We start from the raw sequence: 26,397 nt of genomic DNA, 5'->3' as shown, positions 1-26,397 counted from the left end.
GGGAACTGTACTTCCCTCAATTGTAGGACCCTGAAGAGAGTGGTGTGGACAGCCCAGTGTATCTGTGCATATGAACTTCCCACTATTCAGAATATTTACAGCAATAGGTGCATAAAAAGGGCCTGAAGGATCATTGGGAACCCAAGTCACTCCAACCACAAACTGTTCCAGCTGCTACCATCTGGGAAACGGTTCCGCAGCATAAAAACCAGGACCAACAGGCTTCTTCCACCAGGATTAAATTCACGCTGATACAATAGTATTTCTAAGCTATATTGACTGTTCTGTTGTATATCTTACTGTACACACTATTTATTACAAATTATTATAATTTGCACATTCAGAGACATAACAAAGATTTTTGCCCTTCACCTGTCTGAAGGGTATAAGAAATAAAGTCAATTCAATTCAATTACAACGTTCCACCAGGAAAATGGTGGCTCATACGCCAGGATGCTGTTTATTGACTACAGCTTGGCACTGAATATGATCATCCCTCAGAAGCTGGTGGGTAAACTCTCCTCATTGGGTCTTAATACCTCTCTCTGTAACTGGACCCTGGACTTCTTGACAGAAAGACCACAGTCAGTCTATGTGGGCAGAAACATCTCCAGCTCCATTGTGCTTGAGCACCGACACTTCCCAAGGCTGCGTGCTCAGCCTGGCGCTGTTCACACTGCTGACAAATGACTGCATTGCTAGGCCCAGTTCAAACAGAATCATCAGGTTCTCTGCTGACACAACAGAGGTTGCCCTCATCAACAACGACGACAAGAACGCATACAGAGAGCAGGTAGAGCAGCTGGTAGAGTGATGCAAGCACAACAACGAGTCTTAATGTGGAAAAGACTAAAGAGGTGATTGTGGACTTTAGGAAGGTGCAGGCTGACCTCTCCTCACTGCACATACATGGCTCCTCCATGCAGAGAGTTAGGAGCACCAAGTTTCTGGGAGTGTACATAATGGATGATCCCACTTGGTCCATCAACATCATCTCTTTGGTCAAGAAGGCACAGCAGTGTTTCCACTCCCTGAGGATACTAAGGTGAGCGAGGCTCTCCCCACCCACTCTAACCAATTTTTACAAGAACACCAGCATGTGTATCCTGACCAGCTGTGCCACTGTCTGGTGCAGGATTTGCAAGACATCTGACTGGGTATCCCTAGAAAAGACTGCAGGGACTGCTGAAAAAACCACTGGAGTCTCTCTTCCACCCACCAACGATATTTATCAGGAGCACTGCATACACAGGGCCCTTAGCATTGTCAATGATCTCTCCCATCTGCCAACAATCTCATTGACCCCTACCATCAGGCAGGAGGTACCACAGCATTAGGACAAGAACTGTTAGGTTGGGAAACAGCTTCTTCCCCCAGGCTATAAGACTACTGAACTCCCTGCCACCATGTATGAACCTCATCATACAGTCTCATCACGTATGAAGCATTAGTAACATTATACTATTTACATTTTGACTTGTGTCATAAATGCACCTCATTATTTATTAATTTATTTGTGGTAATATTACTTTACGTGTTGTGCGTGTGAGTTATATGTACTATGTTGTGCACCTTGGTGTGGATAAACGTTATTTGATTTGGTGGTATACATATATACAATTGAATGACAATAAACTGAACTTGAATTTGAAAGTTATCAAATTAATTAAATTAATTCTCTCTCCTGAGAACCTGCTTGCTCTTTTAGCACCTATGAGTTCAGTTTTTCACCTGTGAATATGAACAAGCTACAGGGAAGAAAAATCAGTTTTCATGAAAATATTACCAAAGACTTCTCACAGGCTATACACCAGAGGAAAAAAAATGTATTCCTGTGACCTGTTACATGAAGATCTTTATCAATGCTCAGCTGACCACATTGGTTTTGCACTAAGCATAAAGATGATCATTGATCTGAAACTGGGCAGCACAGGCTCTCCCGATACAGTAATGGTGGATCTGAGCAGGATAAGACAGTCAGCAACATGGGAAAGCAGGAACCTGGTAACAAGGCATCTTCTTTGAAGTGCTTTGGTAGCATATCAAGTTGAAGGAAGAAAAGTCCAATACTCATTAACAACCTTGTAATCATTGACTCATACCAGCAGTACCTTAAGTTTAATATTTAATAATAAAATTCCCTAGATCCATGTAAGTGGTCACACAGGTAGAAGGAGGCATATTGGATGTTTGCTTTCATCAGACATGCAAAAATAAAAAAGCAGGGATGTCATGTTATAACTTTATAACACGTTGGTTGGGCCATACCTGGACTTTTGTGAGCAGTTCAGAACACAGTGCTATGGAAACAATGTGATTGCACTGGAGAAGGTGCAGAGAAGATCCTCCAGGATGTTGTCTGGTTTGGAGCACCTCAGCTGTAAGGAGAGATTAGATAGTTAGATTTGTTTTCTCTTGAGTGCAGATGGCTGAAAGATAATATTATGAGGGGAAATGAGAGGGTAGATGGGAAGAATCTTTTTCCCTTGGTGGGGGTGTCTAAAACATGAGGATATTGGTACAAGGTAAGAGGTAGAAGTCTTAAAGTGATATTGTTCTACTCGAACTGGTTGGAATCTGGAACACACAGCCTAAGTATGTTGTGAAGACAGATGCTTTGGTTTTCTCCCACATTCCAAAGACTTACCGGTGAGTAGGTTAATTGATAATATGGGTGTAATTGAGAGGCATCGGGTTGTTGGGCTGGTAGGGCCTGTTACTGTGGCAGTTACTGTGAAGTAAAATAATGTAGCTTGGTGTCAAATCATTGAATTAAATTGACTTTATTACTTACATCCTTCATATATATGAGGAGTAAAGGTCTTTACATTTATATTGAAGTAAATTTTTATGTTACATCTCCATCTAAATGTGCAATGTACAATTTATAATAATTTATAATAAATAGTACGTACAACAGGACAGTCAGTAAAACATAGAAATACAGTTGTGTCAACATGAATTAAGCAGTCTGGTGGTCTGGTGGAAGAAGCTGTCCCAGAGCCTGTTGGTCCTAGCTTTTATGCTGCGGTACCATTTCCTGGATGGTAGCAGCAGGAACAGTTTGTGGTTAGGGTGACTCAGGTCCTCAATGATCCTTTGGGCCCTTTTTACACAGCCGTCTCCGTAAGTGTCCTGAATAGTGGGAAGTTTACATCTACAGATGTGCTGGGCTGTCCACACCACTCTCTGCAGAGTCCTGCGATTGCGGGAAGTACAGTTCCCATACCAGGCAGTGATGCAGCCAGTCGGGATGCTCTCAATTGTGCCCCTGTAGAAAGTTCTCAGGATTTGGGGGCCCATACCACACTACTTAAACAGTCTGAGGTGAAAGAGGCATTGATGTGCCTTTTTCACTGCACAGCCGGGATGTACAGACCACATGAGATCCTCAGTGATGTTTATGCCAAGGAATTTAAAGCTGTTCACCCTCTCAACCCCAAATCCATTGATATGAATAGAGGTTAGCCTGTCTCTATTCCTCCTGTAGTCCACAACCAGCTCCTTTGTTTTTGTGACATTGAGGGAGAGTTTGTTTTCTTGACACCACTGTGTCAGGGTAATGACTTCTTCTTTGTAGGCTGCCTCATTATTATTTGAGATTAGGCAAATTAGTGTAGTGATGTCAGCAAATGTAATTAGCAGATTGGAGCTGTGGGTGGTGACACAGTCATGTGTCAACAGAGAGTAAAGGAGGGTGTTTAGGACACAGCCCTGAGGGGCACATGTGTTGAGGGTTAGGGGTACAGAGGTGAGGGAGCCCCCTCTTATCACCTGTCGGTGATCTGACAGGAAGTCCAGGATCCAGCTACACAAGGCAGGGTGAAGGCCAAGGTCTCTGAGCTTCTTGTCAAGCCTGGAGGGAATTATGGTGTTGAATGTTGAACTATAGTCCAAGAACAACATTCTCACATAAGCATTCCTCTTCTCCAGATGTGTAAGGAGGGTGTGTAGAGCTGTGGCTATCAAGACATCTGTTGATCTGTTGATCATGGTGCTTTTTCTACTAGTTCAACCTGTCATGATTAACATGATAACCCAGATATGATAACAAATGAGATTTTCCAATCTCTGTACGTCATGCTACTGACACTTGATGTTTAACTCTGCAGTGTTAGATCTTTAATGTGAAAATGTGATAAGATAAAAACCATATTCAGCTTTAGCTTTACTTCTGGTGAATTTCTGCATATCAATGCATATCACATATGATCTTTGCCCTATGTAAGATCCTATGAATCTCTACAAATCCCAGATTCCCAAGTCAATTTGACTATAGGAAAAGTAACTATCTGAATGTTCTAAAACTAGTAACTGTTGCTACTTGCAGTAAATACTAAGTCTGTTTAAACAACAACCAATAATCTTCATCTGCACAAAATACTACAGTGGTACGACCAAAGGGAATTTATGATATTTACATTTTACAATCCAAACAATGTTGCAGCTGTTCTTGTCACTGATCCACTGACTGAATATTTCAAATCAAGCTGGCATTTTTTGGCAGTCAGAAGGACACAATAGAGATTTCTATGACAAGTTTGCATTGCTTGGAGAAATAAATCTTGGCGAGAATTGAATTCTCTATTCTTTTGTGGACGTTCAGCTTTCATTCAGTAGCAGGACTGCCTTATCACTGGTACATTAATAGGATTGTCTTCCATGGCTTAGAAACATTATTGGGTCACAAGCAAATTTACTAGGATCATTTGGTCATTAATGTTTAGGTTTCTACTGCCAGATAGGTATTTAGGATTGGCATTAGAAAAGATGAGAAGGGGGTCAGAGGTGTGGTGACACATGGTGGGTTGCAGAATGGGGGCACCAGAGAAGGAAGAACTAAGGTTGCAGGAGTCTGATCAGAATACTGTTGGTTGAGTTGAAAATGTGGAATGAGAAAGAAGTTGGGTTGTGGTAAGGTCATGTCACTGAGAAGGTTGTGGACTGAGTGGATTTGGAATTGTTATTGCTATTGGTTTATTATTGTCACATGTACTAAGATACAGTAACAATAATAATATGTCTTGCATATTACTCATACAGATCAATTCACTACAGTGCATTGAGGTAGAACAACATAAAACAATGGCAATGCATAATAAAGTGTAACAGCTACGGAGAAAGTTCAATGAGAGTATACAACAGGTCCTGAAGAAGGGCCTCGGCCCAGAATGTCTGCTGTTCATTCCCCTCAATTGATGCTGCCTGACTTGCTGAGTTCCTCCAGCATTTTGTGTGTGTTGCTCAAGATATCCCGCATCTGCGGAACTTCTTCAGATAACTTTTTAGGTTGGTTACCGCAGAAGTTCTAAAAGCAGTTTTCATCCTGAAATGCTAACTCTGTTATCCTTTTCATAAATGGTGCTGGACCTGCTGATTGGTTCCAACAATCTCTCTCTTTCTTTTAAATTCAATGTAATTGAAAGTGGCTTAATAATTGAATTAATAAGTTGTCTGAATTAATTGGCATTGTATTAAAAGAAAACAATAATGATATTCAATAGTGCATAACAATAAAGTTCATTTATCAGTCTAAGCCAGAAACTTGTTAAAATTTGACAATGTAAATTATTGGCTGGTCCTTTGCATTCCAAGCCTCCTCTTTACATTTGTAAGTAGAAAAAATGCAAAAGCTGATCAATGGCATCATAAAGATTGGCACGGATTCCAAATTACTACATACTCAAGAAATAGTCTTGAAATGCAAAATTAGATAAACACATGATCTTTATACATAATGACAACAGAGACTGAGAAATGGTAAATAAAAGCTAGCACAATAACTTGGCTCCCAAAAGGCATGAAACAGGAACAATTGGCATATTTAATTGATCTCTTTATTGTTATGTGATCTTTATTGTGATGTGAACACATATTTTTGTACACCAAAATATCTATTGCAATTAAACCAGAAATCCTTGATGAACCAAGAGATCCACAATCAGCTGAGGACTTGATCGGTAGCTCTCAGGACTAGCAACACAGGAAAGTACAAGAGGTCTAGGTATGATTTCTGGAAGTCCATCTTATATGTGAAGTGGCAATTCTGGACCAAACTTGAATCATAGATGGATGCTCGACAGTTTGGCAGGGATTGAATGCCAACATCTTCTGTAAAGCAAAAACAAGCAACATATGTTACAAAAAGGATTTGCTCCCAAATGAGCTCAATGCATTTTATGTTCTCTTTGACTGACAGAACATGGGGGGACCTTCATGAACTCCCATAGCCTCCGCAGACCCTGTAATTTCAGTTTCTGAGTGCTGATATGAGAACATCCTTCAGGACAGTAAACCCACTGAAAGCATTTGGCATAGACAGAGTACCTGGCCAAGTACTGAAGACCTGTGCTAGTCAACTGGCTAGGGTGTTTACTGACATCTTTAACCTCTTGCATCGGCAGTCAAGCAGCCTTCAATCATACTGGTGCCCAAGTAGAATTTGGTAAGCTGCCTCAATGATAATCATAGCCATCCACCGCAATAAAGTGCTTTGAGAGGTTAGTCATGAAGCATATCAACTTCTCACTGAGGAGTGACTTGGATCCGCTCCAACTTGCCTATGATCACAACAGGCCAAAAGCAGATACAATTGCATTGGCTTTTCACTCATCTCTGGAACATCTGGACAGGGAAGATACATACATAAGAATGCTTTTTTTATTGACTGCAGTCAGCATTCAACACTATAATCCCCTTGAAACTAATCAATAAGCTCCAGACTTAGGGCTCGATACCTCCCTCTGCAACTGGATGTTCGATTTCCTCACTTGCAGACCTCAATCAGTACAGACTGGCAACAACATCTCCTTCACAATCACATCAGAACAAGGCTGTGTGTTTAGTCACCTGTTTTACTCACATTATACTTATGACTGTGAGGGTAATCACAATTCCAATGCCATATTTAAGTTTGATGACACCATTATTGTTGGCCAAATCAAAGGGAGTGATGGATCAACCTGTAGGAGGGGGATAGAAAATCAGGTTGAATGGTACCTCAACATTAACCTTTCACCTCAATGTCAGTAAAACCAAAGAGCTGATTACAGGAGGAGGAAACCAGAGTTCTATGAGCCAGTCCTCATTAGGAGATCAGAGGTGAAGGGGGTCAGTAGCTTTAAATTCTTTGCTATTATCATATCAGAGGATCTGTCCTGGGGCCAACAAATAAGCACAATCACAGAAAAGGCACAACAGCACCTCTACTCTCTTAGAAGTTTGCGCGTATTCAGCATGTCATCTAAAACTTCAACAATCGTCTATTAATACACAGTAGAGAATATCCTAACAGTTGTATCACAGCCTGGTATGGAAAAGCCTACAAGAAGTGATGGATTCAGCCTAATCCTTCCCAGGAAAGGACCTATCCACCATTGAGCACATGTACAAAGAGCACTTCCGTAAGAAAGCAGCACCCCTCATTAAGGCCTTCCTCCATCCAGGCCATGCCCTCTTCTCACTGTTGTGATCAGGAAGGAGGTACAGGACCCTCAAATCCCACACCACCATATTCAAGAAAATCACCAGCACTCAACCAGCAGGCTCTTGAACCAGAAGAGATAACTTCACCCACCCCTACACTGAACTAATTCCACGACCTCACTTTTAAGGACTCTACAACTTGAGCCATCAGTACTATTTATTTATTTGTTTGTTTGCTTGCTTGTTTGTTTATTTATTTATTATTTGTTTCTTTTGTATTTGCACCATTTGTCTTTTTTTCACGTTAGTTATTTGCCAGTCTTTGTTTGTGTGCAGCTTTTCATTGACTCTACTGCATTTCTCTGCTCTACTGAGAATGCCTGAAAGAAAACGAATCTCAGGGTTGTATATGGTGACATACATGTACTTTGATAATAAATTTACTTTGAAATTTGAGTTACATTTGTGTGGCACTTCTTAAAATCTGATGTATTCTGTACAAATTAAAGACATTTTCTTTTAAAGGACTAATGTATGTAGAATGTAGGGACAAAACCAAGGGAGAACTCGTTTGACAAGTAGATTCATTCGAATGCTTAAAAATTAATCGTCAACATTTTACATTTCTACATCTAAGCGGTAGATAAATCATTAGTTAATTCACTCTATGTTCCATTAGAAATTACATGTTATACTGATTGTAACTTCTCTGTACTCATCCTCTCTTATTAAGATATTAATTCCATTGTTTCTCTGCTGATTAAGTCAAAATTTGTCAATATTTACATTCACACTCATATTTCCAAAGTCTGAAGCACTAAAAGAAGAAAGAACACAAATATATCCACAGCTTTTTATATTCCCAGAGATAATAAATGATTTTGAAGTGTGCTTCTTGTTGACACTTTATAAATAGCATTAAGATTAATTATTAATGGAGGGCCATTTTTTATTAACAGCTCATAGAAACTCCACAAAATTCTGCTGTTTGCATTCTATGTCCCTGAGCCATGAAAGGAAAATGAAACTTGGATTTCTGGTTCTAATTGTTCTGCATCATATCCCCACTGAAGAGGAAGGTGGTTAGAAAATGGGTTCTTAGATGAAGTGCCAGAGATTGGTAGTTGGATGAGAATAAGGTTAATTTTGCCTTGATGCTCTGAACAGACTGCTGATCAGTTACCAGTGTGCCAGTCAGATTTTTCATTGGTACAAGATGATCCTTTTATGTTGAATGATCCAGTTATGAGGATAGGCTGGGTTTCTTTGCCTTGCAGTGGAGGGAGCTGAGAGAAAAATCTAACAGGGGTATGCAAAATTATGAGCGGCACAATGTAGATTATAGGAAATATTAGCAGAGGTATTTAAAATGAGGAGCACAGATTTAATATAAGGAGTAAAATGGGAGAGGGACTTCTGGATTCTGATGTTTTCATCATTCAGTCTGTGGGGTTTCTTGCTTTGTGGATGTCTCTGAAGAGTAGGAATTTCAGGTAGTATACTGTACACATTCTCTAATATTAATTTGATCCATTTTTGAACAATTTAAGAGGTTTAGAGAGGATCTAAGGAAGACTGTTTTTCATTTAGATGGTTGTTGGAATCTGAAATGCACTGCTTGAGTGGGGTGGGGGTGAAGGCAAGCATTCTCACCTTTAAGAATGAGCTGGATAAGAACTTGAATTGCCAACACATAGAAGGATGCAGACCAAATTTTGGTAAGGATGGTAAGTATAGGTTGAACATGGGCATTGGTAATGTCATGGTGGGTTGGCAAGCATTTTCCTGTGCTGTACCAATCTATAACTCTGTGTTAAGTGATCACATCTAAATTTTATTTGGAATAATGCAAAATTTTAAAGAAGGCCAATATGCAAGCCGGGGTTAGCAGAAGGACCTACCAGTATTTCTATCGGAAGAACACTGCATTTCAGGATTCACTTTAATCTTGATTTAAAATTCACATTGAATTTGGGTACAGACTTTTCTAATACATAAATATCTATCTTTGTCTCCATAAAAATAAGTACTTATGGATAACTTATGGATAATCCATCATTAGACTCACCAAGAAAAAGCATAATGGATGGGATGAGAAGAAATATCTGATATAAATGACAAATCTGAAAAACAAAGGAGAACCATAAATATTCATCTTGCTGACGGGATCTGAACTATATATAAAAATGCTATTAGTATTTTACACAATGACACAGGCAGTGCTTAGCATTTTACTATTTGCTTCCTTCTTTTACAATATTGTTTACTGAATCAGAGGGAAAAACAACTTCGCCAAGCATTGATTTGTCTCGGCTGCTCCAGACTGCAAACACCTGTTCCCAATCACCTTCTCCTCACTCCGACCATATGCAAAATTTCACACGTTAAAGCCAAAAGGAAGACCAGCCATCTGTGAATCATCTTTCGGCACCCAGATCTGCGATTTCTCACCACTTACATTTATGTCCTGCAAAATAGACAATGTCACGTTTGCACACATTATGCTCAACTTAATAGATACTTGCCTGCTCATATATCCCATTCTTAAGGCATCCGTTAGTCTTGCAAGACCATGGATCTGCACCTGGAAAGTCTTCAACTCTCCAGGGCGCAGGCCTGGGTAAGGTTGTATGGAAGACCGGCAGTTGCCCATGCTGCAAGTCTCCCCTCTCCACGACACGGATTTTGTCCAAGGGCAAGGGCCGATACAGCTGGGCACCAGTGTCGTCACAGAGCACTGTGTGGTGAAGTGCCTTGCTCAAGGACACAACACGTTGTCTCGGCTGGGGCTCGAACTCACGACCTTCAGGTCTCTAGTTGAATGCCTTAACCACTTGGCCATGTGCCCATCCCATTTCTATCTCCTTGTAAACTCTGTAAAATTCCTGATTTTCTACCTACTCTATACATCCTGCCAGGCAAGAAAAAGAACAATTTATATCTATTCCTTGTTTCCTGTCAGTCAACCTATCTTCTACTTGTGTAGATTTGTTACTTCTGACACCATGAGTTTTTTTTTTTATATAATAACATTGCTTTGGCAGCCCATCAAGTATTTTCTGGAAATCAGAGTATAGTATACCCACAGTTTCCCCTTTCTTCTCAATTTGCAAATTCTTCACAGATTTCCAACATTGGGCAACTTTAGTTCCCTTTCACATAAACATGTTGAGCAGCTGCTTACCTTATTTTTCTTTCTAAATAACTCACTAGAGTTTCATTTTGACTATGAGGGATGTTGAATCAGCTGATCCATAGTTTCCTGCTCTCTAAGCCTCTCCCTTTTTGAATAAACAAGGTTCATTCACTAACTTCCAATCTAATAGAGCTTTGTCCAAATCTTGGGATCTTTGGAAAATTAAACCCAGTGCAACTATGGCACCAGCCACTTTTTTTAAGGCCCTAGGATGATGCCCATCAGCACCTGGCAACTTGTCAGTCCACATCTCAAACAATTTGCTCAGTACTATTTAACTTGTGACTGTAAATTTCTGAAATCCCCATTTCCTTTATTTTCCTGATTAGCAATTTCTAGATTACTTGCATCTCCTTCAGTGAGCACTGATGCAAAATACCTCTAGTTCCTCAGTGGATTTTATTTGAGTAGCTTGGCTTCACTTGTTACAGAGAGTGGTCTGATATGACATAGTATACAGAATTCTCAAATGCTGCCTTCAGCCCGTGTTGATTCTTCTCCCCAGCTACACCTCAGAAGCTGTTATCTTGTGTTGGGTACATTTTAACTCCAGCAAACCTCAAGGAAAAGATGACATTATCATCTAAGTGTGACAACATGGATGCATCCTTCAATGTAACAATAATTAAGCTTGGCACATTGGAATCACAATTCACTCATTGTGAACATTTTACCCTTACAGTCCACTGCAATGCAAACATGGAAGCCTCTGCCTGGGACAGAAATAGTAGTTATTATGCACTGGAAGACCAGCTAACCTTGTTCTCACCACAGAATGTATCCTAATACAATGACACTCAGATTTCAAACATCATTTTTCTATGGTGTGCGCATCGATAGAAATAATGTCATCAATAGAAGGTTATTATTTTCTGCTGATGAACTTTGTGGAAGATTGCAGTTTTTTGAATGGTGCATGGGTTCAGCTAATGGACCTCTTCCCCTGGAAAGGCAATTAATCACTTTACATCAATTGTGCCTTCTATACTTGTGGTGAATGCTTGTCTTAGGCACTTAATGTTGTTAGGAGTGTCCCTAAAAAATAGTAACATGATGTTTCCTGATTTACATCCACTATGTGTTCACAAATTCTTCAGCGGTCTCTGGAAAACGATGAGAAACTTGCATTTGTATTGTGCTTTTCAACTTGCAAAACCGCAGGCACAAAGAGTAACATGATGCTGCCCAAATACTTTGCTTTAATGATAAATGAGGCCCTCTGTTGGACAGGATCGACCATGGATATTGCATCACAGCTGTCTACATGACATGTAAGCCAGTATGCAAGTCAGGCCAGTACAATATGGAAAGCAAGCTGTTGCCCATGCCGCAGATCCCTCCTCTCCACACAGCTGATGAATCCAAAGGAACAGCAGAGACTCGGCACTGGAGGCATTGCAGGAGTTGCCAGTCAACATTGAACTCAACATTGGACTTCTTTAGGAACTCCAGCTCCAGATGTTTTCTCAGGTTTACTGCCAAAGCCTTCCCCATGAGCAAGTGTAGCCACAAGGCAGTGGAGGTTTAAGATCAGCAAGTCCTTCTCCTAGATGAACTGCCAACTGTGTCTGACAAACCCCATCTGCCTGAAGTGATTAGTAGCTCACCGTTGTCCCTTCTCCAATCAGTAGAAACAGTTCCACCAAGCTTAGTAGCTAAACCATACATGAAAGCCTGGAGCTGGACTTGGTTTTCTGAGCCCCTTTGAGATGTACACCTTTGGGAGCATCTAGTAGGTAGTAAGAGCTTATCCCCACTACCACCAACCCCCCCCCCCTCCAGCTATGACAACATTAAGGAACCAATATTTTAATAATATTGATTGCAAGATAAACACTAGTCAGGGACCTGGGGATAACTCCACTGATATTCTTTGAAATAAGGCCATAGAATCATTTTCAACCACCCCACTCTTATCTTGGGAGAATAGGTAGGCTTCAGTCTAACAGTCTAAAAACAGTGCCACGCATTAGTTTAAGTCCTATCTTCAAGTATCTGATGTGCTGCTTACCGCACAATATTCTGATTCGAAGGTCAGAGTGCAAATGAACCAGAACTAGCACGAATCATTGTGCAATCCTTGTATAATGAGATAATACTTGATTCAAATGTCTTACCCTGTAATAGGAGACAAAATACATCTGAAAGAAGCTTTCTTTGAGCACTCATTCCTCACTGTCACTTAATGGCTCATTAATCCAAATGGTTATCCCATAGCAATTTTGCAAGTGTGGATATCATTGCTCCAAATTCTAAATGTTAATATATGCTTGCAGCTTGTAATAGACATAATGTAGAGAAGAATTTAAGATCTAATGTGTGAATTCTCCTGATATAGCACCAGGACACAAATGTGTTCCAAAGCATGACCATTATCTATCAAAGAACTAGCTAATACACATTAAAATGACATAATGTACAGGTGTATAAAACAAAATAATCTAATGACATGAAATGTAATATAAAGAAATTGATTATTCTTGCAGATATTAGTAGAAAATATAACGTGCACAGGCATTAAACTACTGTATTTAAAATTAAAAACCAAACAAAGCTTGCAGATGCTGGAAATCCAAAGGAAAACACACAAAATGCTGGAGGTACTCAGCAGGTCAGTCAGCGTCTATGGAGAGTAATAAACGTTTGACGTTTGAGGCTGAGACCCTTCCTCAGGACTGAGAAGGAAGGGGGAAGATGCCAGAATTAAAAGGTGGGGGAGGGGAAGGAGGCTGACTGGAAGGTGATAGATGAAGCCAGGTGGGTGGGAAAGGTCAAGGGCTGGAGAGGTAGGAATCTGTTAGGAGAGAAGAGTGCACCATAGGAGACAGGGAAGGAGGAGGGGACCCAGGGGGAAGTGAAAATTCAGTGAGAAGAGGAGAAAGGTCAGCGTGAGGAATAGAGTAAGATAGACTTAAAATTAAGTCTATTTTGTCATTGTCTAGCTCAGTTTTGTATAGGCTTGCTGCTTGTCAGTCATGTCATGCGTGCAATATCTTGGACAAAAAATGACAAAAATTTATTTGCTCAGCAATCTGTTCTTAATGTCCAGGCCAAATAATATTAGGTTGGTAAACAATTAGTATTCATCACTGGTGTTAGCATTTTAATTTACATTGGCGTTTCAGATACTGCAGCCTACTTTAAAGTCATTTTGTCAGAAGCAGAGCTCCTACACAATTAGTAAACAAACCACTTGGGAGATTTAATGCAATATTTCATATTCCTGGTAGAATTAAATTAAACTCAAAAATAATATTAATGCTGAAAATTTAAATAAAGGAAAAATGCATTTACGGAGTGTCTTTTGTCATCTTAATTCATCCCACAATTCTACACAGCTATTTCAGTGGGCTAAAGGTGCTTTCTGTCAGCAGTTCCAAAGAGGACTGCCACCATGTCTGACCTTCATCTCCACAACTGGATATGCGACTGAGTCCACCTAACATGTATGTCCTGAGCTCAGAATACACGTTGCATCGAACTCTTCAATTTTGCACTCGGAATGACTGACGTATGAATCAAGACCATAATCATTTCAATTGCCCTCAGTTGAAAAGAAGACTGCAGATTAATGGTTTGTTTGCTCTTCCTAATTTAGCTTCATGTTCTGAATTAATTTCCAGTATTTACAATTCTTTTTAACTAAATGAATTATTTTCCTATTTGATAATAAGGCTGTTATGAAATCTTCTCGATTAGCACAGACATTTAAACATTGTACAAGGGCCTTTGACAGTAGCTTGTGGGTTGTGCCTCAGGATCTACCACCTGACCAACAGCAACATCTTACATTTTGTCTCATTCTTCTGGATATTTCGCAGTCTTCTAGAATGAACATAGGTTTTTCCAACTTCAAATAAACTGCCCTCTCATTTTTATTCCTCTTGCATTCCTTTCTCACTTCATTTTTCATAAAGTGCTTTCGGAATAACCAGCCCTCATGCTGATTATCACCTGATCTGCCTTAACCACTTCCCAGTCTTCTATCCCAAACCTCAGTCTTTTTCCCAGCTCTACTTTGAAAGACGCTTACCTTCCATATTTCTTCCAGCTTCAAGGAAGGCTCCCTGATCTGAAACATACACTTACAAAGGTGCTGCTTGACTGGTAGTTCATCCAGCAATTTTGTTTCTTCTGTAATTTGCAGTTTTATTTGTTAGCCATGATCTGAGACTATCACCTTTTGCAGACAATCGCACGGCAGAGAAAAATCAGAGCAGCTCAGATTCAAGTTCGATCGGTCCAGTGGGATCACAAACATTAAGTGCAGCCACAAGAAATCACAATGGGGAACAGTGGATGATTGGGGAGAGTGGGCCAGATCCAGGCCATTGATTACAAAATTTATTCACTGTCGTGACATAGGCAAATGCTGTAGCTATGTTGTGCGCTGTAACATCCCACAAATAGTGTCAAGTCACCATCAGTTAAATTGTTTTCGCCACAAGGCCGCCCTCAGGGTGGAGGAGCAACACCATATATTCCACCTGGATACCCTCCAACTAGATGGCATGAATATCAATTTCTCTTTCCGGTCAACACTATTCCCCGGCCCCCCCCCACCCCCTTCTCTATTCCACACTCTGACCTTTTACTTCTTCTCACTTGCCCATTACTTCCCCCAGGTATCCTCCTCTCTTTGCTTTCTCATATGGCCCATTCGCCTCTCCTATCAGATTCCTGCTTCTCCAGGCCTTGACCTTTCCCTCCCACCTGGCTGCACCTATCCTCTTCCAGTTAGTCCCTTTCCCCTTCCCCCACTTTTTATTCTGGCATCTTTCCCCTTCCTTTTCTGTCCTGAAGAAGGGTTTTGGCCTAAAATGTCAACTGTTTACCTTTTCCATTGATGCTGCCTGACCTGCTGAGTTCCTCCGCTGTTTTTGTGTGTGTTGCTTTGTTTTTATTATGTTGGATAAGGGGATGAGGACAGGGCTGTTCTATACTTCTGCTATAGACCTTTGGAAAATTGAGCATTCAACTGCTCATTTCCAAAGGGTCTGGTGAGTTTTATTTAATGTTTAACTGATAACAGGTTTTCAAAACTAAGGTAAGTTTCAATAAGTTTCAACAAAGATAAGTTTCAATTTTGGGGATCTTAATCCCAATTTATATTGACATTGCATTCTATTCATCGGCTCCAAAAGCAATTCAATGGTTTCTGCTCAGATGTAATTGCCAGGTCAACAATTACAAACATGCATGTTGCTGCATGTCTGAAGTTTGGGACCTACTAATGCCACAGTTTCATATGGCCATCTTTAATTTAATCAGGAAGTGTTGTCCATTTCCCCAGTATAATTTCCAGTGGGCCACCAGAAGCCTGTTTAAATCATTAATTAACCGAAAGAGAAAGAGCCTATTGATAGTAACTATGATTTCCACCAGCAAGGGTAAATGCAACAATTCCTGCTATTGACATTTCCCTTCTATTAATATTTGGTTTTCTATACCTGGCGCACAGGGTATTATCTACATATCCAAGATACAGTCTCTCATGGGAGCTTTGGTGTTCTGTGTTTGGGTTCATATATCCCTTGTTCAATGTGCCAGAACAGAATTTTCAATATGGCTATTGCCACTCTATGAACTACCATTTGTGGTCATGTAGCATTCTACACAACATCTCATTTATAAAAGGCAAATGCTGAGCGATAGAATCTCTGGTCAAAAACCTTCTGTTGCCTCCCCTTTTAGTTCAGAATGAAATTTTGCAGGATTCTTGCAATGAGTGCAGCTGCTTCAGGATTTTCCTCATGACATAAGAGCTGAAGTTGAAGCACACAGTTGCCATGGTAACCATGGTAAAGGGAGGTTCCATGGCCAGAGTGAACATATACCATATATTCCCCAGTAGTTTCTTAACAGACGGTGCCTTAGGCCAATATATTTATTCTAAAGTCTTCTTTAAATTGCAAAGCATGTGCAGGGAAATAATTGATAGTAAGGCCAGAAAATAGCTGTAATAAAGTAGAACAGATTGTTTAATAGGTCGTTCTTGTATCATTTATTGCCTTTTGCAGTTTCCCTGTTTCCTCCAGCGTCTGTTTTCTAGTAATTCTTTATATGATGATATGTAGCTCAGTGTTAAGAGAGGCCAGATGAGAGCTGAGCAGCCAATCAGTCTTCAGGAAGTGAGAGAGACATATAAAATTTATGAGAATGCCTGCCTGCATTTTAACAGAAATTCTATTTTTATCCACAGGCTGCCAGGTTTCCCACACCACTGGAACATGACAGCAGCAAGGAGATGTAAACAGCTGCATGTGAGTCCAAATTCTGATTTTGCTTTGTATTAAAAAGCTTTTTGAACACCACCCACTATTTACCTCTTAATTTTTCCTTTAACAATATAACTCCATTTATTGTCAGTTTATGTTATATCCCATCTAAGTTTGGGTAATTAAATTTTAAATCTTTAATTGTGGCCCACAAGCCGTATGTCAGATTATGGTTACTTTTGCAACATGTTCCTCCGCATTTAGATGATTAATTAATCTTGTTGGTTACTCTTCCCGAAAAACAAATGAGCCAGCAGCTGCAATTGTCTTTGAAGAAGGTAATCCTGAAGAAATTTCTTCACTAGACAATATTGAATTTGAATATTATTTTTAACTCTTTTTAAACCAAGGATTTGGAAAGGAATGAAGGCTTTAACCTAGGGACTAAATCAGGTGGCGCTGTTAATTTCAGTGTTTCTGATATGGGTAGAATTTCAATTGTAATCCTCACTCACAGGAGTATAGCCTGACTCTCATTACTTTTTACATTGACATGCAGAAGAGCATAGGGTACAGGGCAGTGAAGTTAACCTGGTGCAGCATTGACCTTGGACAATGGAATTGCTCATATACACTGCGTGAATGACAAAAATGTATTCAAATCTGAACTGTAGGAAGAAGCATCATGTCTACATTATTTTTAAAGGCATCCTTAATTATTTGAATATTTGTCTGCGATTGAGGTGCAGGAGGGCTTGTTGTGCTCAGCAAGCTGAGAACCAGTGAGGGAAGTGTTCTTGCAATTTGTGCTGTAGTTTGGGTGTTAACTGTTGCCATTAAACAGTGTGGAAAATCCTCCAGCTATGTTCTATTCACAAAAATCAGAACAAACCCAGTTTGGATAATTATTGATCAATAAATCTACTCTCAATAATCACCAAGTAATGGAAATGATCATCACATGTGCTATCCAACCACACCTACTCAGCAATAACTCATTCATTATTATCCTCTTTGGGTTTCATCAGAACCACTTCATTCCAGATCTCATCAAAGCCTTCTGTAAATGTGGACTAAAGAGCTAAATTCTAAGTCAGGTGGAGATTACTCTCCTTGACATCAAGGCATTAATTGATTGAGTGAGGCATTAAGGAGCTTTGGTAAAACCTAAAATCAATGATCTTCAGGGAATATACTCAAACGGTTAGAATTATACTGCACAAAAAGGAAGGTGGTTGTGGTTGTCTGAGGTCAATCATCCCAGCATTAGGACATCAATGCAGGAGTTCCTCAGGGAAGCTGTTTGACCCAAACATCTTCATCTTCTTCGTCAATTAACTTACTGCCATAATACAATCAGAAATCAGAATGTTCATTGATGATTGTGCAACATTTAACACTATTTACAACACAGAAGCAAATAAAGCAGCTTAAACCTGCTTACATTAAGACCATTGTAACATTTAGACATGGACTGATAGGAGATAAGTAATATTTGCATTGTCAATAACTATCTCCAACACAACAGAAGCTACTCTCCTACCTTGATGTTCAATGACATTATCATCACTTACTATCAATACCCTCAGGAGGTCACCATTGTCGAGAAGTTCAATTAAAACATCCGCAAAATCTATTGCCATGTGAGCTGGCCAGAAGCTGGGTGCACTGTGGTGAGGGATTCACTTCGTAACACCCAAGGTGCAAATCAGGAGCATAATAGAAAATACGCTCCAGAGTATACTATGCTGAGCAACACCATACTGCTCACTAACATCTCCCACTGTTATTCCAACAGCACCCATCAAATCTGCTCTCACCACCACAGAAAAGGAACAAACAGGCACACAGGAATACCATCATCTGCAAGTTTCCCCTCAACTGTACCTCACCCTGACTGGGAAATATATTCCCAGTCCTTCATTGATACCAGGTCTAAATCCTGCAGCCCCAGTACCACTGCGGATCTTCATTGAATGGACTGCAGCAGTTGAAGAAGGTCGATCACCAGAACCTTCTGAAAGGCAACAAGAGATAGGTGATCCATGCTGGCCTTGCCAGTGATGTTCCAGATACCAAAATTAATAATAAAAAGACTTCTTGTTCACTGGTGCCCCCTGTTGGTCAGAGTTGACCATGGATATTGCATCCCAGCTGTCCACATAATACACAAGCCTGGGCAGGATGATATGGACAGCAAGCTGTTGCCCATGTAGCAGGCCTCCCCACTCCACGCAGCTGATGAATCCAAAGGAATGGCAGAGATGTCGCAGGTACCAGCGGCTTCGCAGGAGCTGCAGTCAGCATTGAAATTAATATAGGACTGCCTCAGGGACTGCAGCACTGGATTTTTCCTCAGAGTTTACTCCTGAAGCCTTCCCCGTGAGTGGATATACCCACAAGTCAGGGGACGTTTAGAGTCATAGAATCATAGAAAAGTACAGAACAGAAACAGGCCCTTTGGCCCATCTAATCTGTGCCGAACCATTTAACCATTACTCCCACCAACCATCACCTGGACCATAGCCCTCCATCTATCTACCATCCATACACCCATTCAAACTTCTCCTAAATGTTGAAATCTAGCTCGCATGCACCACTTGCATTAGCAGGTCATTCCACACTCTCACTATACTCTGAGTAAAGACGTTTCCTCTCATGTTCCCCTTAAACTTTTCACGTTCCACCCTTAACCCATGACCCCTAGTTGCAGCCTCACTCAACCTTAGTGGAAAAAGCCCGCCTGCATTTACCCTATCTATACACTAATAATTTGTATACCTCTATCAAATTACCCCTCCTTTACGCTCCTAGAGATAAAGTCCTAAGCTATTCAATCTTTCCTTATAACTCATGACCTCCAGTCCCAGTAAAATCCTTGTAAATTTGTTTTGTACTCTTTCAACCTTATTTACAACTTTCCTGCAGTAAGTGACCAAGACAGCACAAAATACTCCAAATTAGGAAATTAGGTCTCACCTATATCCTATACAAATTCAACATAACATCCCATCACCTGTACTCGTTTCTCTGATTTATGAAGGCCAATGTGCTAACAGCTTTCTTTATGACCCTAAGTACTTGTGATGCAAATTTCAAAGAAATATGAACTTCTGTTCACTGTGTAAGATCTAACCTGACTGGTCTTACTGAAGTGAAACACCTCACACTTGTCTGCATTAAATTCCATCTGTCATTTTTCCAGCTGATCCCCCTGCAACCTATGATAGCCTCCTCGCTGTCCTCTACACCCCAATCTTGGTGTCATCCACAAATTTGCTGATCCAGTTAACCACATTATCATCCAGATCATTGATATAGATGACAACCAACAATGACCAGCACCAATCCCTGCAGCACTCCACTAGTCACAGGCCTCCAGTCAGAAAGGCAACCATCTATACCACTCTCTGGCTTCTTCCACAAAGCCAAAGTCTAATCCAATTTACTATCTCATCTTGAATGCTGTGTGACTGAACCTTTTTGATCAACCTCCCATGTGGAACCTTGTCAATTGCCTTGCTAAAGTACATGTTGACAACATCCACTGCCTTGCCTTCATCAACTTTCCTGGAAACTGCCTCAAAAAACTCAAAAAAAATTGGTTAGACATGATTTACCATGCACAAAGCCATACTGATTATCCCCAGTCAGTCCATGTCTATCCAAATACTCATATATCAAGACCATTAGAATACCCTCCAATAACTTTCCCACTACTGATGTCAGGCTCTTCAGCCTATAATTTCCTGGTTTCGTTTTAGAGCTTTCTTAAACAGCGGAATCCTATCCTCCAGTCCCCTACCTATTGCTAAGGATGATTTAAATATCTCAGTTAGGACCCCTGCAGTTTCTGCACTTGCCTCCCATAGGGTCCAAGGGAATACCTTGTCAGGCCCTGAGAATTTATCCACTCTAATTTGAAACAAGATAGAAAACACCTCCCCCTCTGTCATCTTTAGTAGATCCATGACCTCACTGTTGCATTGCCTTACATCTGTTTCCCAAGTAAATACAGATGCAAAAAATCAATTTAAGACCACTACCATCTCTTTTGCTTCCACGCATGGATTACCATTTTGATCTTCCAGAGGACCAATTTTGTCCCTTGCAATCATTTTGCTCTTAACATATCTGTAGAATCCCTTATGATTTTCCTTCACCTTGTCTGCAAGGGCAACCTCATACCTTCTTTTAGCCCTCTTTCACAACAGCACCTCTTTCTCCACAGACAGCTGAAGAAGTTTGGCATGAGTCCCCAAATCCTAAGGACTTTCTACAGGAGCACAATTGAGAGCATCCTGGCTGGCTGCATCACTGCCTGGTATGGGAAATGTACTTCCCTCAATCGCAGAACTCTGCAGAGAGTGGTGCAGACAGCCCAGCCCATCTGTAGATGTGAACTTCCCACTATTCAGGACATTTACAGAGACAGGTGCATAAAAAGGGCCCAAAGAATCATTGGGGGCCTGAGTCACCCCATCCACAGACTGTTCCAGCTGCTACATCCAGGAAATGGTACCGTAGCATAAAAACCAGGACCAACAGGCTCCAGGACAGCTTCTTCCACCAGGCCATCAGACTGATTAATTCATGCTGATACAATTGTATTTCTATGCTATATTGACTGTCCTGTTGTACATACTATTTATTATAAATTACTATAAACTTCACATTGCACATTTAGATGGAGATGTAGCATAAAGATTATTACTCCTCATTTATGTGAAGGACATAAGAAATAAAGTCAATTAAATTCCACATTTTTTTCTGAAGTGTTCTCTTGCATTTCTTGTACTCCATAAGTACCTCATTTGTTCCTATCTGCCTATATCTTCCATAAACCTTTTTTTCTTTATCAGGGCCTCAATAGCTCTTGAAAACCAAGGTTCCCTAAACCTATTATTTTTACCTTTTATTCTGACAGACATATACAAGCTTCGTACTTTTAAAATTTCACTTTTGAAGGCCTCCCACTTACCAAGTACATATGTGCCAGAAAACAGCTTGGCCCATTCCACACTTGTCATATCCTATCTGATACCATCAAAATTGGCCTTCCTGTAATTTAGAATCTCAACCCATGGACCAGACCTATCTTCTTACATATTTACTTTGAAACTAAGATTGATCACCTTTACATTGATAACTCGATGCAAAATGTTTTCTCTGCACAAACTTCTGTCACTTGCCCTGTTTCATTTCCTTATAGCAGATCAAGTATCACATACTCTCTCATTCGGACTTCTATGTATTGATTAAGGAAACTTCCCTGAAAATATTTGACAAACTCTATCCCGACTAGTCTTTTTACAGTATGGGAGTCCTAGGCAATATTTGAAAGGTTAATATCACCTACAATAACAACCTTATATCCCTTGCAATAGTCTTCAGCTTCTATGCAGATTGGTTCTCCTAAATCCCATGGACTGTTGCATGAACTATGGCCATGGAGGTCACAGAATGAACCTCTGAGCATGCAGATTACTTCAGGAAATGGAGCCAGGTGAAGCACACCAATTCATTTGAGGCTTCATGAATGCTCCTTACTCAAGAATAAGTAAAATCATTTCTTAATAACAGCAATTGGTATGAACATACAGATTTGGACAAACAGTGGGAGCCTTGGTAGCTCAGGAAGAGATGGCCAGTGCCTGTATGGCATGCAGATTTCTCTCATTAATCCCCAATCTAATATATCTCATTTGCACGATCACTGTCAGAAAGGTCCAGGAAGGTCTATCAACTTTTCCATTATGAAGCGATGTGTTGTGCTTGCTAGACTGAGGGATCTGGCTCTCATCATATGTCTGGAAGGCATTTCTTGATTCCTTCAGATGTAGGCTATCTTTACTCTTTGCCACGTTCTCCAATTGGCCTTCAGTGGTCCGAAAGCCTGTGTGGCCACTTTATTCAGAGTTCCACTACTCTTCTTTCTTTCTCAGCTTATACATGATGCTCAAAGTTTGCTCTTGTTACAATATAACTCTACAAGATACCAGTTACATTTAACTAGTGCACTACCTTTCATCAGTGCAACCAGGTGTTAATTTTGGGCCCTGCCGTCATCCTTTTAGCGGACGTCAGGCATGCACTGAAGGATCTGAGTGCCATGATTAGCAGTCACAAAGCAGCCTACCCAGATGCCATCCCTATCAGTGCAGGGCAGCTTGGGGAAGTTTCTAAACAACTACCACCAACCTCTCACCCGTGTGAACCAGAGGAGCCAACAAACCTGTTATGCCACTATCGTGAACTGTACCATCCCACGCCCACACTTTGGAAAGTGGATATGCCATAGTTGTCACCGACTTTATCAAGATCTGTGTGGCTGAGAGAGTGCCTTCGAGAACATACCAGAAATACCAAAATCAAGAGCCGTGGAAGAACCAGGAGATTCAGTCTGCTGACGGCTAGATGTACGACATTCAAGCCCTGTGATCCAGAACTATACAAGAAGTCCAGGTATGACCTACAGAGGGCTATGTTAAGAGTGAAAAATCAATTCAGTTTGTAGTTAGAGATGGAATTGGATGAAGGTCAGCTCTGGTTGGGTTTTCAGACCATTTCTTCCTACATAGCGAAACCTAATATTATGAGTGGTTGTGATACTTCACTCCCAGATGAGCTCAACACCTCTTATGTAAGCTCTGAAAGGGAGTAAAGCTACACCTGTGCGAAGCTCCACAGCACTTGGTGATCCTGTGATCTCCGTCTCGGAGGCCAACATCAGAAAATCTTTCAAGAGGGTGTACCCTCATTGAGTGTCAGGCCCTCATGGTGCAACAATTTTGGGAGAACAATTCAAAGAAGTTTTAGCCAACTAATACCTGGAATGGGCAGGTTGCCTTATGAGGAAAGATTCGATGGGTTAGGCTGGAGCTTAAGAAGAGGAGGGAACCTGATTAAGACATACAAGATTCTGACCGGTCTTCACAGCATGGATGTGGAGTGGATGCATCCTCTTGTGGGGGAATCCTGCTTTCAAAAGGCTCCTGTTTGAAAAATAAGATAGGTCACGCATTTAAGATAAGTTTGAGGTAATTTTTTGTCAACGAAAATTGTGAGTCTTTGGAAATTCATCAAAGGATAGTGAATATATTTAAGGCAGAATTAGATAGATGCTTGGGAAATAATGGGTGAAAATTTACCACAGGCCAATAGAAATTCATATCAATGTCTTACAGAATGGCAGTGCAGCTGAAAAGGCTAAGTCGCCTCCTTCTCTTAATCTGTATATTCCATACTTTTTTTATACTTTATACTTTATTGTCACCAAACAATTAATACTAGAGCGTACAATCATCACAGTGATATTTGATTCTGCTCTTCGTGCTCCCTGGAGTAAAAATTTAAATTATGAATCATAAATAGAAAATAGAAAAGGGTAAGTAAGGTAGTGCATAAAAACCGAGAGGCAGGTCTGGATATTTGGAGGGTATGGCCCAGATCCAGGTCAGGATCCGTTCAAAGTCTTATCACAGTTGGAAAGAAGCTGTTCCCAAATCTGGCCGTACGAATCTTCAAGCTCCTGAGCCTTCTCCTGGAGGGAGAATATTCTCGTGTTTGTATGTTTCTAACATGTAAAGGATCTCTGATCTGTCATGCAAAGGGTGTGGGATTGCCTTCTAAAAGTACATGTGACTGGCAGACATTATGGAAAGGATCAGATAGTTGCCACTTAATCACTGTATCAATTAATTGCTTGCCTGTCACTGCTTTTCTTTTTAGATGTCAAGCTTCAGCTAAAGTTATGTATTTTTAACCCTTAACATTTCAATTAGATAAACAATACTAAAATCATCAATGAACCACACTGTAAATGAATAGTGAAACAGAAAAAGGAACTGTTCGATATTGCTGTCTAGGAATGGTTGGTCTTCTGTTCTTTGTTACATAAATCCTTTGGATTTATTATTCATGGTATTGGTTAATTTCATTTTCTATTAGACATATTGTGCATGCACATTGAATTAATTTCCTTGGCTCTATTGTGGCAGAAGTTCATTTGTTCATCAATATGCTCTCAATCTGTTTGAAATATTTTCTGAGTCACTCCACAACATATTTCAGCAGAGTCCCCATTGCACTTTGCAGACTGCACTGTCAATGTGTATACATGTAGCTTCCTACTCTTGGTTCAGACAAGTCAGCACATGTTGCACTTGTACTAAATATGTCTTGTACATGCTCAAGACAGCTGAAGTAAAAGATGGAAAGTGGTGGGTGTAGAGGGCTGTCCACGGAATTCTCTAACAGCCTGGCATTTTTGATAACTCTTGTACTGAAGAATCAGGCATAAATAAAGCATTTAAACATATTAATTCTTTCTCTGTTCTAGCCATTGATTGTCTTTCAGTTTTAGTAACTGCGTAACGGCATCTTACTAAGGTTCTAATCGTTACTAAGCTCGGTTTACTGGTGAGACAGAGTCAGTTCAGCTTTCTAAAAATTTTTAAAGTTTGAAATTAATCATCTACTATTAAATTGACTCATAATATAAGAGAATTGGAATATTCCAGATATTGTTAGGAATTATAATAATGCCTGACATGCCACCCGGGTGCTCCTGTGGCTTGGAAAATAAGCTATTATTTTCCTTCAATGAGGATACAAATAGTTGTGCACTTTAGTTCCAAATACATGAATCCTTTTCTGTGCCATGTCATTGTGCAAGCCTACAGCATGCAGGAGTATTATAATCTTTCACTAAGTCCGCAAATAAATCACTAACCAACTTCCACACGAATCTAAACACAATTTCACCATGTTCGCTCAGAAATAATCAGACTTACCTCCTCCATTACACATGCATTCCTAGGAGTCCCAACCAGCACATCAGTAAGATCTACTGATGTTGATCTAAACAGATTCTCCATCAATGAATAAGGGTAAATAACCTGTTGTTAAAGCAGATTAAAAATTAATTACATAAGAAAAACATCCTATTGTGATTCAGATGAAAAATAAAGACCAGAAGCAAATCGGTAAAGACTTGAAAAGATCTTTCAGAATAAGTGCATTCATCATGTAATACGCTATTAATAATGTTGTGACATCTTTATTCCAGTGATGCGTGCAATTTATTTGGAGCTGAATCTTTCCAGCCATGTTTGCTTCCTATGGACCTGAGAATGATTATTTCTGCTTGAAAACGTATATTTTAAAAAAGGTTTTAAACTGAATCAGGATAAGTACCAAGACAACACCGTTTCTCAGACATAAACACTGTACTGAAATTGTAGTTCTATAATCATCCAGCTTAAATTTATGTCAATCTTATCACACCCCAGTTACTTCACCCACACAGCATGTTATGGCTTTTATTGACATGTACTATTTACTTACCATTTAGCTGATACTCTTTAGGAACATTTAACTTTAGATTGATTTCCCTTATATTCTTGAATTCAGTATATCCATTACGCCTGCTCACAAATTCAGATTTATTTCACAATCATTATAGAAAATGTATATTCTATTTAACTTCCACTGACATCTTCAACATCTCCCTGAGCAGCGCCGTCATTGCTACGTGCTTCAAGGCCGCCACCATCA

General features: G+C 40.1%; 1 long non-coding RNA gene across 1 annotated transcript; it reads right to left on the bottom strand.

Annotated features, from left to right (window-relative positions):
- Window positions 1–5,837: 5,837 nt before the first annotated feature.
- LOC140199824 (uncharacterized) lies at window positions 5,838–25,812 on the bottom strand. Its single transcript, XR_011886500.1, has 4 exons — window positions 25,635–25,812; window positions 23,670–23,834; window positions 9,494–9,548; window positions 5,838–6,111 (listed from the first exon to the last, which is right to left on the bottom strand). It is a non-coding gene; the product is annotated as an uncharacterized lncRNA (long non-coding RNA).
- Window positions 25,813–26,397: the final 585 nt, after the last annotated feature.

Source organism: Mobula birostris, chromosome 6 (assembly GCF_030028105.1).
Source record: "Mobula birostris isolate sMobBir1 chromosome 6, sMobBir1.hap1, whole genome shotgun sequence".
Classification (NCBI taxonomy): domain Eukaryota; kingdom Metazoa; phylum Chordata; class Chondrichthyes; order Myliobatiformes; family Myliobatidae; genus Mobula; species Mobula birostris.
The sequence above is the reverse complement of the archived record's forward strand: the minus strand, read 5'-3'. Positions and strand labels throughout refer to the sequence as shown.